Source organism: Watersipora subatra, chromosome 5 (genome assembly GCF_963576615.1).
Source record: "Watersipora subatra chromosome 5, tzWatSuba1.1, whole genome shotgun sequence".
In the NCBI taxonomy this organism is placed as follows: Eukaryota; Metazoa; Bryozoa; class Gymnolaemata; order Cheilostomatida; family Watersiporidae; genus Watersipora; species Watersipora subatra.
The window spans coordinates 23625400-23637648 of record NC_088712.1 but is presented as its reverse complement, the minus strand read 5'-3'; the positions used below and the strand labels follow the sequence as shown (position 1 = coordinate 23637648).

Sequence of the window (12249 nt, the reverse complement as noted above, 5' to 3'; positions counted from 1 at the left end):
GACCGTGACTGAGACAAAATTTATTTGTTTGTTGCTTCTACTTCAACTGACGATGTGACCCAACCCAGTTGCTGTAAACCACATTGATTATTTTTATTAGGTATACATGATTTGTACGTTGAACTTGTTTATACTAAGAAGCAGCGAGTTTCAAAATAAGTAGTCTGGATAACATAGATTGGTAACTACTTTTAACTTAACAACTTTCTTGGATCTTACATCAAAAAGCATCAAGGAAGAATCACCTATATCAAGTTTTAATAACTATTTGAAATTGTTATTGATTCATTACAACTACAAAGGATCCAATCTGCATACGGATCATCAAATGATTTATCGCAACTTCAAATAATCATTTGTTGTTGTGGAAAGTTATTACAAAATAATATTTAGCAGATGGGCAGTTTTGATCCCTTTCTCTCTAACTACACAAAAAGAATACATAGCTATACTGCACTTCATGAACCTAATTTTATTGCATTCGTGTGATAACTTATTAACCATTTGTAAAGGAAACCGGGAAAGCTTGTGTACTATGTCATACGCCAAATCTTGATCAACAACAAAGTTGTGTTCAGATCGAAATACTACTAATATAAAACTTGATAGACCATCATCCTTCACCTGGTATGAAAATATTGCATTAAACACATGTAAGAACTTAAGTCACTTATTGTTACTAAAACTGGATGTTTAACAGCTATATGGTAAATGGTGTAAACTAGAGTAATGGCTGTTGTCGGAATAACTGGTATGGTTATTGTACTCTCAATGACATCAAATCTATCAAATCCATAAAACAGATAAATCATACATTGACTCATTCAATATTTTTCTGTTGTAGGTAGATACAATGCTAGAGGCCATAAACTATGTTACAGTCAGAGACAAACCCCCTTCCATCTTACAGTGTCAACTTAAATTATTCAATCAATGGTTTGATACATGTAGTGGTATTGATAAGCAGACGTTATATGAACAACTCACTGAGGCTGGCACAGCTTTCATGACTCTTTTGAATGAATCTGTGTTTTTCCGTCAACAAGACTATTTTAGTGTGTGTTTCATTAGTTGTGAGATAATAACTGTTTAGCCTCAGATCAATCAGATCAATATATGCCGACGAATTTACCAAATAGTTGGTTCATGTGTTTAGTAGTCTTGCCATTCAGCATTTTAAGGCAGGACTCACTGCTACTTAGACTATAATGCATTCACCCGCCAAAATTTTTTTAACAGTGACAGTCACATGACTTCTCATTAGAATAGTAGTAAATTAAACCAGCATATCTTATAGTTATCACAGTTTGTTTGAATAGTTTCATCTCACGTGTTATATAATAGAGTTTATTTCTATTTCTGGACTTCAATATCATACAGTTATTGCACCCATTTTTTGAGAGCATTTTTGTCCGACAAAGCTGAGTTCAATTTTTATCCAGCTAATTGGAATCAAATTATTGGTATATAACATACAAGAAGAGCATAAAACTAAGCTATAATTTTTATTTGTAGATAATAGTCAAACAAAACGTAAACAACTGCAACAAGTAAACAAGTAAGTTAGCGTGTAGAGGAATCTGTTAGGAAAGTATAGTTTTTATGTTTCTGGCTGATCTTTTCCCTAAAAGTATTTTAAACCAGGTGCTTTACAACTGCATGTTTTTCGATCGACAACTAGATGTTAGTTTATATTCACGTCTGAGCCTTTCGTTTGAGGCTTTCTATTCTTATACTACTACCGAGGTTTGCAAAATCATCTTCCCAATATTCCACTGATGTTCGAAGCTGCTAATGCATTCAGGTTAAAAGCTATTTTTTCCTCAGTGTAACAAGTATCGACCAAGTATACATGATGATATACACACTAAAACATTCTGTTTTACTTTTACCTGTGACATACTTCGCTTCTCAAATCAATAACTAATCTTGTTCTTGTATTGTACAGAATAGAGAATTACTCAAAGCTCCAAGTAGTGCTTTACTCACAAGAAACTTTATTGATTTAGAGAATATATTTTACTACATTATCAATTCATGTATATTGTAAGTGCTACAATGTTATCTAAGTGCCATCTCATCAGTAAATTTGTGATGAGGTACAGGAGCAGAAGCAATCAATTTTTTAGCTCGGGCAGCAAGATATTGTTTTTATGTGTCATCAAAGCAAACATGTTTGTTTGGCTAAATATACATTTATAAATACATTTCACTGCAGTATTCAGACTCTCACAGCAGCTAATATACTGATTTTTTTTCTTGCTGGTTTCTTGCGTAATCATTAAAAAAACGAGTCCATATTATTTTTTTCGGTGGCTGTTTAAAACTCGTTTGTTGCTCCATACTTTTCGGTGTCTTTATAAAACTTCTCACAAAGCAAGCTTTTTTAGAACAAGGCAAATTATTTTAAGAAATAAAAAAATTCGTTTTCAAAAAATATTAGCAGATTTTAAGTTTCTACTGGATGCTGGAGATTTTCATTGCTACGAAAATGCCCAGGAATCTGAATAAAACATGATCCACCTGTTCAAAGTATATGTAGAACTGACAGCTCGAGTTATGAACATATGGCCTGTGAACGCATAAAGTATAATATCACCATAGACATATTTATTTTAAGTAATTGTATTCACAAGTTGAAAGTTGCAAAGCTAGAACATATTGTTGATGTACGACCCGAATAAACTAATAACTAGTGTGAGTACCTAATTTGCTCATTACTGAGTTCTACACAGAAAGTTAATAAAGCTGCCACACTTTCACTTAGGAACAATGAGATGAACAACATGAAATATGTAATAAGTGTGACTGTCTATCAAAGCTACAAAGATTTACGCCACCTGATTACAACACAATCGAAATTGTAACCAAGAGTAGATTCTTATTCGGTGGGATGAACTTGATTTGTGCATAGTGCCTGAAGCCTACTCCACATTCTCTGTACATATCCTGGATTTGCATAGGCATACAGAAAGATGTTGGCAATGCCATATGCGGTTTAAAGAGCTCGCGTGACATACCCTTGAATATGAAAATACTTATCAAGTTTCTCTTCATCTTTGAATGCCAAAAAAACAACCATTGTGGCGAATCCAGTAGACAATGTTGTGTAAAACAGAATGCTTGTTTCTCTAACATACTGAAAAGCTTTAATCAACACTTTATCATCTTCCTTTAGGTTACTTCTTGCTTTCGTTCTTTTTAAAGAATAAAGAAAGCATAATATTATTATGCTTTATTAGTTATCTTGAGGTGTTGAATGATGTTCTAAAAAAAGAATCAAGGAGATTGACCCACTAAAAGCTGAGATATAGCCAGCCAAACATAGGTCTACCTAATAAAGAATCAGAGGAAAACATTTCGAAAATCCCGAAAACTGTGACGTATAAAATCGACTTAATGTTCATGTGCCAGAGTTGTGCACCCTTACCGCCATTACGTATAATGATTGTTTTGGCTATGAGATGTGAAAAGCTTCTCGCGATAGTAAATAATTTACAGACTATCTCTGGTTTCTCAAGAAAATCAATCAAACATTGTGTGGTAAAGGCATTTGCCCACAACCCCTCGCCGTGATTTGTCAAAACATAAGAGCATATTTTGACTATTGTGCTTCAAATTTTAACTCGATCTCCACAGATATGCTCCGAAGATCCTCCGTTCAACAAACGGCGCGTGCATAGTCTATATGCGACATCCGCGATTGCAAGTCGTTTAGAATAAGAAATGAGAATGTGAATTTTTGTTCATTCATCATTTTTCTATTGTGTATCTACTGCAGCATTTAGTTGACTTTCATGATTATCGTCACTATTAACAGACTGTAAGTTCACTACAGCCATAATCTTAAAAAGAATAACTTGACCGTGCTGCTCTTGATGTAAAAAAGAAAACGATAACTTTAGAATTGATTTTTCTATTGATCTATTATCTTATCTATGATTATTTTTTATGATTAATATTATAATCATAATGCATATTATACAAAATAATAATATAACTGCGTATAGAATAAATGATGTAACTAATATAATTTGTAGAAAGTGATAGCAGAATGTTGCGAAATAATAGATGCGTGTAATTATTTTATTCTAAAACTAAACTACACGTCAGAGGGACTGGTTCGGAATTCTCAGAGCGATGATTGTTAGGCCCAATTTGATTGTTCTATACTTCCAGGGATTAAACCAATTAAAACGCCGTGATTGTTATAGGAGAGCGCATTAGTTGGCTCAATTGACCAATGGCACACAAGTCAATTTCATACGTCATATATTGATGACTACCAAAACACTTATGTTTTTTGATAGACCTGTGTTTGGCTGGCTATATCTCAGCTTCTGGTTGGTCAATCTCCTTGATTCTTTTTTTAGAACATCAGTCAACACCTCAAGATAAATAATAAAGCATAAAAATATAATGCTTTTTCTATTCTTTAACTCTCATGTGATTCTGATCAGCAACACAGAGGTAGAAACTATTATTATAACGCTAATCAATGCAAAGAGTGCTTTCGCCATATTCTTAGCTAGATTGATGCTATCACTTTTGCCGTTGGAGTTGGTAGAGTACAGCAGATCCAGTGGTATCATCGAATAGACACTGACTATCAGAGCAAGACAAGACAGCTTTCCAATATTCTCCACAATTTTAGAAGTTGGGTACTGAAATGGTTTACACACTGAGTAGAATCTGTCATTACAAGCAAGCAAAATCTGCCAATATCGAAAAAGAGTCACACCGTGTGTTAAGCTGTCTACCACAAACATAACTTGCACAATGTTGTGAGCAAACTTTGATGTTTTGAGAAGCAAAAGAGAGCCAATAATATAGAAGCCGCTGTACAGGATATCAGCTAGGCCCAAGTATACAAGGACCCAAAAAAAGTTTAACTTCCGCCCCTCAGAGAATCCGCTCACCGTCTTAATATGTAAAGCGTTCAGTCCTATAGAGAACATGTTGAGAAAGACTAGGCAGATAATGAAAACTTCCTGTTCCTCCCACTTTTCTTCTACTCCATTGATATGTCTATCAGTGTTCACAGATTTGTTCATTGTGCCAGGCGACCGTGACTGAGACAAAATTTATATGTTGTTGCTTCTGCTTCAACTGACGATGTGACCCAACCCCTCTAGTTGTAGACCACATTGATTATTTTTATTAGGTAAACATGATTTGTACGTTGAACTTGTTTATACTAAGAAGCAGCAAGTTTCAAAATAAGTGGTCTGGATAACATAGATTGGTAACTACTTTTAACTTAACAACTTTCTTGGATCTTACATCAAAAAGCATCAAGGAAGAATCACCTATATCAAGTTTTAATAACTATTTGAAATTGTTATTGATTCATTACAACTATACAAAGGATCCAATCTGCAAATGGATCATCAAATGATTTATCAGAACTTCAAATAAGAAGCATCTGTAGTTGTGGTAAATTATTTCAAAATAATATTTAGCAGATGGGCAGTTTTGATCCCTTTCTCTGTAACCACACAAAAGAACACATAAAATAGCTATACAGCACTTCATGAACCTAATTTTATTGCATTCGTGAGATAACTTATTTACTATTTGTAAAGGAAACCGGGAAGGCTTGTGTACTATGTCATACACCAAATATTGATCAACAACAAAGTTGGGTTCAAATCGAAATATATGTATATCTGTGTATAATAATCCATGTCAAGTCACACATAACAACAAGGCACAAGTTTTTTTCTAGATGGTCTTCTGTATTGGCCTCTTTATATATGGATGCCGCCGTTAGGCTCTGCCTGTTACTTAATCATGCACCAAATTGGATGTCCGTGCCGAAAGTTCAGCTGTTCGGATTTGTTGAAACTGGGCTGAGAGTCAACTTGAGCCTACTACTGAATGGCTCGCACAACTAATTTCCTTAATTTTAATTAAACCCACTGTCAGCTAAGGTCAACAATTGCATTTAACCCTTTTTGTACCAAACCAACTACAAGTATATTGGGATTAGAGACTTGTCCTAATTTACCAATCCCATAAAATGCTGACAGAATCCGATCTTTCATAGACCTTTTTCTTTAAATAACATTTTTTTTAATTCGAAAAACACATTATACCTTCTATTTATTGATTTGAATAATTACAATAGGCTTCGTACTAGTATTTTGAGGCTAATAATTGTGTCTATTACACATGAATGAAAAGTACATTTGCAAATATTTGCAAATACAAGTGCAGATATTTGATATTTTTTCATAGAAAGCTATTCAACATCAATGCATGCAACTATTTAGGCTATGCAAAAAATATTTATTTGGATGAAGACAACGACCGGTTTGGAAGTGAAGAAAAATCCCTTGCTGGAGACAATGGGATAAAAACAGTTGTTTAAGCAGCTGGTCGACAAGGCCGCTCCATCGAATGTATGTGCTTATAACCACTCCAACAGTTTGTTTATTCATAACTTTGTTTATACTCAGTCATAGATATAATAAACCCTAGATATACGGATAATTAAAATAAGTGAAGCGTATAAATAGTATGATGCAACTTCATGTTGATGTGTAGAGTGAATCAGCTGATCTATGAATTCCTATTGACCTAACATTAAAACCTGCACAATTACTCTACAGTTTGTGCAACTGAAACTGCATATTTCATTGGAAATATATAAAAGCCATTTAATGATTTTAGAAGAGAAAGGCAAGAACTTTACACTCCTGGTAAAGGATAATACCGATGATTTAAAATTTTCTATATCATTGATAATAAAAAGAGTGACCAAATATTATTGAGCTAATAACAAACTAATTAATCAAATGAGAGTTAGAAGCAGTTAAGCTAGACTACTGTATTAAACACCCATTAGACATGGCTGAAAGTAACTAGGCAAGATAGTTTTTGTCTAAGGTTGGTTGAACTAGATTCCTTCTTTGAGGTGGCAAAATGTTTTCCGATATTAATTTAGCAACTTGTTATGGTTTTGAGTAAATTGGTGGCATGCATAGTGCATGCCTCCTTTTAACTCATTTGCACCTGACTAATTTCTAGGTGATTAGCCCCAGATGCCGCTAATTTTTCAGGAAGTTGAAGGACAGACTTGAAATAATTTACTCCTTCAAATTTCACAAGAACCAGCCAAGTCTCTTCTTTCAAATTATATTATATTAATATAGACAACTCGTATCTCTTTTATGTAAATTCGTGCCTCAAAGAAGGTAGTTTCAGGAAATCTCAAACTTTGAAAAAATTGTCATTTGCTGAAACAAAGTTAGATTTGCACCATAAAAGTTGCAAAATATACCAAGTTTGACTGAAATTACTTTCTTATTACACACAATAATAGGTATGAGTATTATTGATACATATGCAGTTAGCCATGAACATGAAAATCTAACTTTTCCTCTCGAGTATCATCCTTCAAACAAAAGCATAGCACATCTATATGCCATTATAACTCAAATAAAACGTCATGAAAATGTTTCAAATAATAAAAATATGTTCAACAACTCTGTTCTTGACTTTTCAGAATTCATAAACAGCTCTGAGAATCAATATGATCCCATCGAAACTGAACGACAACGTTAAGCCGTGGTCACACGGGCACCGAACCGAACTAAATGACGCAAAACGACGTCGCTGTCAGCTGTAAAAAGTTCGGCTGAAGACATTTCTGGCCACAACGAACCACTTCGGTACTGCTCAAAATTTTGTGGCCGAACCCTTGCTCTTATTGGCTGGTTAAAATTCTAGCGAGCGCGCGTCACATTTCTCTTTACGCACGTGTGAGCAAAATTTTAAAGTAACGATTTAAAACCATTTATACTATTTAATAACCATTTAAAATGGACGATCTTTTTATTTCATTGATCAAACAACACGGATCAATTTACAACAAGGCTCACCCGGACTATAGTAAAAAAGATAGCGTAGTTCACAATATTTGGTCTCTCATTTCGATTGAAATGAGAGCACAAAACTATTTGGAATTCGTTGGTAAGTAAGTAAAATAATTAAATAACGTCATCCATTGTCATATGATATGTTGTAAAAGTATTGTGCCGGGCGTCACTCTGACACAATGTTGCTTGTGATTATGTTGCATAAATGTAAGATGTTGCAGTTAAGTGTTGCATAAATGTAGGAGAATGAGTGCGTTTTTTTCGTATAGAATATAAGTAGATATATGTAGAAGTAATGTGTCATACTCATCTTGATGAAGAAGAGTTGACTGATTTATTTATGTAAAACCACGGTACTATGATAAAGGCTGTTTTTGTTTGTTATGTACTCAACATAGAAAAACATTCAAACGTTAACAAAAAATATAATTTTGTTGATGGGACGTGTTGGTAAAATCTTTGTATCTAGTCATTTGTTTTGAGCAGTTGAACGATCTTCTGATAAATCTACTGCATAATCATAATTTATGATTGTTATGCAAAGTTTTTTTGTTCCTATCAGTTATATTTCCATATTTTAGATGCAGACTATGCTGCGAAGTATTGGGGGGCGCTGCGGGATAGGTACCAGAAGGCAAAGAAAAGGCAACGGGTCAAAGAGAAGAGTGGTTCTGCAAAATCAACCGAGCCAACGTGGTATCTATGGTCCTAGATGGCATGGTTAGATGACTACATGAAGAAATCGGAGTAAGAATATTTCATGCATATTTATTATTGGGTTGCATTGTATAACAAGTATAAGTGTTATTTTTTACCCAAACCTTGCCCTGCGTTTTATGAAATGTCTAGTTCTTATGCAATAATAGAAGAAAAACTAATGTCAATCTATTGTTACTAGCAAATGAGCAGACTAGAAATGATTTTGTCATGTTTGTAATTTCTTTCTGAATTTTTTAGAACAGCCTCAAATACCTCGACCAATATCTCTGTTGTTAAACTCGACACGCAGATCGAAGCACCGACACCATCTACCTCCACAGATGATCATGAGCTTGAGAGAACCACTCTTTCCAGCCCGACTATGCCACCAGTGACGCCATCTTCCCAAAAAAAAGAAAGCGATCAAATGATGACGCAATCGCTTCCTCTCTGCTGGACAACATAAAGTCTTTCAATTCTTATTTAGATAGCAGGGTGAGTGTGTGAATGTTGGAAGATTATTTACTCATGAAACAAGAGTAGCAGCGGCTTAGTTTATATAAAAAAGCACCACAATTACACTCGGACATTACCTATCACAATACTAATTGAAGTTTTATTGTCACATAGACTTTCGATACTAGCAATCCGATGTTTGAGTTTGTGTTGTTTTCACCTGTTTTATTAAGTCTGTCATCTCCACATCCTTTTAGAGAACTTGTCAGACTGCTACTGATGATAGTGTTGAAAGATTTGGCACCATGGTGAAGGAGCAGTACAGGCTACTGGATGCTCCTAGTCGTAGAATCTTTCACATTAAAGTCCAAAAGCCTACCTCGAAGTAATGGAGTCGGCTTCCCCCCTACCTCAGTTTGCATCATCAAATGAATGTGTTGACAAAGACTTGGATGGCAGCACATTTCATCATCTGTAGCCCGTGTAGCACTATGTTTTGGTGCAATGGAATATACTAACCATATCTAGTTAGGTTTTTGTTAGTTTTATTGTCTTCTGTACACCGCACACCACAATCCCGCCCAATGACACTTTACTAAGTTCAATATTTTCACTAAGATTTACACTATGCTCAAGTTTTATTTTGACAATCTGCCTCATTTTATTTCAAACTCAAGAAATAAATTCTATGTTCAACTCAAGACATAAACGAAGTTGTTAGGCTTTCAGTAGATAATGTATTGTATGTATAATAATAAATTGCCTAGTAGCAATTATTGTCTAATAATTAGGTAATAGATTGCCTAGTAGCATCAGCCACATCAGTTTATTCTCATAAGAAGTCGATCCTGCCACTCCCGAACACCTTGTTTCGAAAACCATTCAACATATTTCTGTCTGGTGCTAGTACCAGCTACTGCCCAGTTACGACCAGCAAGAGGGTCTACACCGATGAGCCGATTGTCATCTCGCCATAATCCCTGAACTATCTCACCATTCTGTAGTGCGGTGTCCCCATAACCAGCTGGTACATATTCATCGTCTTTTAAACCCATTAAGTAGTTGCGAAGAATACATGTAGCATGCACCATGCATGTAACCTTCTCGGGTGATGAATCAATTGGAATATAGAGAAATCTCCACCTGGTCGATAGTATTCCAAATGCATTCTCAATGACTCGTCGTGCACGGGATAGCCGATAGTTGTATCTTCTTTTGCGCATGTCATTCTTCGCCTCTCTACCTGCACAGTAAAACATATATAATCATGTTTAATCAGCATTACTAATTAATGAGCAATGATTTTGCAAACACCAGCTATTGCCTTTGGCTGCATATATGGCAGATTTTCAGCTTATGGGTGCTAGGTTCTATCCCTTCTTCGTTATAAATAGAAGATGCCCATACTTGAACTTATTTACACCCCCTGTTTATATGGATTATCTGGGAATGGTCTCATCAGGTTTGCCTGGAGAGGAAAGGCTTCATCCCCTACCATCACATAAGCAGTTTCTTGGTTGACTTCAGGTAAGTTGTTTGGAGGAGGGGTATTGACTCTATTCTCACTCCAGGCGCTACCAAAATTTGAATGATCCCAGACACCTGCAACAAAGACATAAGATATCATTTGTTTACATATTTCTAGTGATCTGTGTTTAGTGGAGATCCATAAATAAAGTTGCTAGGATGCATACTTTGTGCATGGAGGTGAGGTGGCCCTGGTACTAGCAGACACGTGCATAAAAAAATACGTGACTTTAGTCTTTGCCTGCATAAAACATAACATTTTAAACTAACCTCCATCACTAGCGGATCCCTGTTGTCCAATGTCCACAATCAGGAACTTGTATGTAGCATCAGCTACTGCCATCAGGTTTATTGAAAAGGTATTTTTGTAATTGTAATATGTAGACCCACTTTCATCAGGTGATCTTATTAGGATGTGCTTTCAATCGATAGCACCCACACAGTTGGGAAAATCCCATGATTCATAAAACCTAGAAATACATAAAAGCAAATCAAGATTAACAGCTCCAGTGCCCTTCTGGTGTTTTTCTGATTATATATAACATAATAGATATACTCTTGTAATCTTCCTCCAATATGTAATCAACTCATTCCAGTTTCCGAACAATAATTGGATCACTAATATATTGGTCAAAGTTACCTAGTTAACCATTTCGCAGGGGAGTTTTTGAGGTTTTTTGAGACCGCCAGGGCAAATTGACTTTTCACAAACCGATTTAAACAAAAAAAATGATACACTAATATTTATGATATTGTATACGTGTATTACGTTTTTATGATACAGGTAAATACAAATAAAAATGTTTCACGCCAATTCCTCAGATAACTGTTTCTCAGATTGTTCGTTGAGTATTGCAAAAACGACCGTTTTTTTAACACGGCTTATTTTTTGTTGCTAACAGAAACCAAAAGTCAACAAAAACGGCAATACGCAAACAAGAAATCAATTTGTGATGATAAAGGGTTAAAACAATGTTCGGGTGCCTGCAAAAAAGGTTAAAACAACAACTTACGTTCAATGTCTATTGCACTTACTTGTCTGCGATATTGCGCCATTCAACGTGAGAGGTAGGTGGTTCGAGGTAAATAGGACCCATTATATCTACAATAGCTTGACAAGTGTCCAGAATAATTCCGCTGACTGTTGATCTGCCCAGTGCATAGTGGGTGGCTATCACATTGTAACTTGTGCCTGTGGCAAGGTAATGAAGGGTCACGTACAACCTTGTTCTTGGATCAATCGCTTTCCTCATGTTCGTATCATTTTTTCGAATACGATGATAAATTGTCTGAAGAATGTGATTGAAAGCATTAGGTCTCATTCTGAAGTAAGAGTGAAATCTATCAGGATGGTTGCGTAACCTGTCAATCATCAACCTGACTCTGTCTGCATCCCCAGTCGCGTTCATAGGATGTACCCAATGTTCTCTCTCTGTCTGATGCCTATCTCTTTGTCTGAGAAAAAGGTAGGCGCAAACTAGCAAGCAAGTAAATGCAAAAATAATATCTATATCTTCATCGATGACATCCATTGTATTAATATCAGACAGGAAGTGAAGTGACTTCGGACTTCGGGTGCCGTGTGACATGTGTCTCGAACCGAACCAAACTGAAACATCCTCCGAACCGAACCGATCCTACGTCGGTTCGGTGCCGGTGTGACCACGGCTTTAGTCTGACTGCA

General features: G+C 35.5%; 1 protein-coding gene across 1 annotated transcript in view; it reads left to right on the top strand.

The window, feature by feature from the left end:
• The window catches only part of LOC137397207 (uncharacterized), a 408152-nt gene that overhangs the window by 129465 nt on the left and 266438 nt on the right, over positions 1–12249 (top strand). The window lies entirely within an intron of this gene.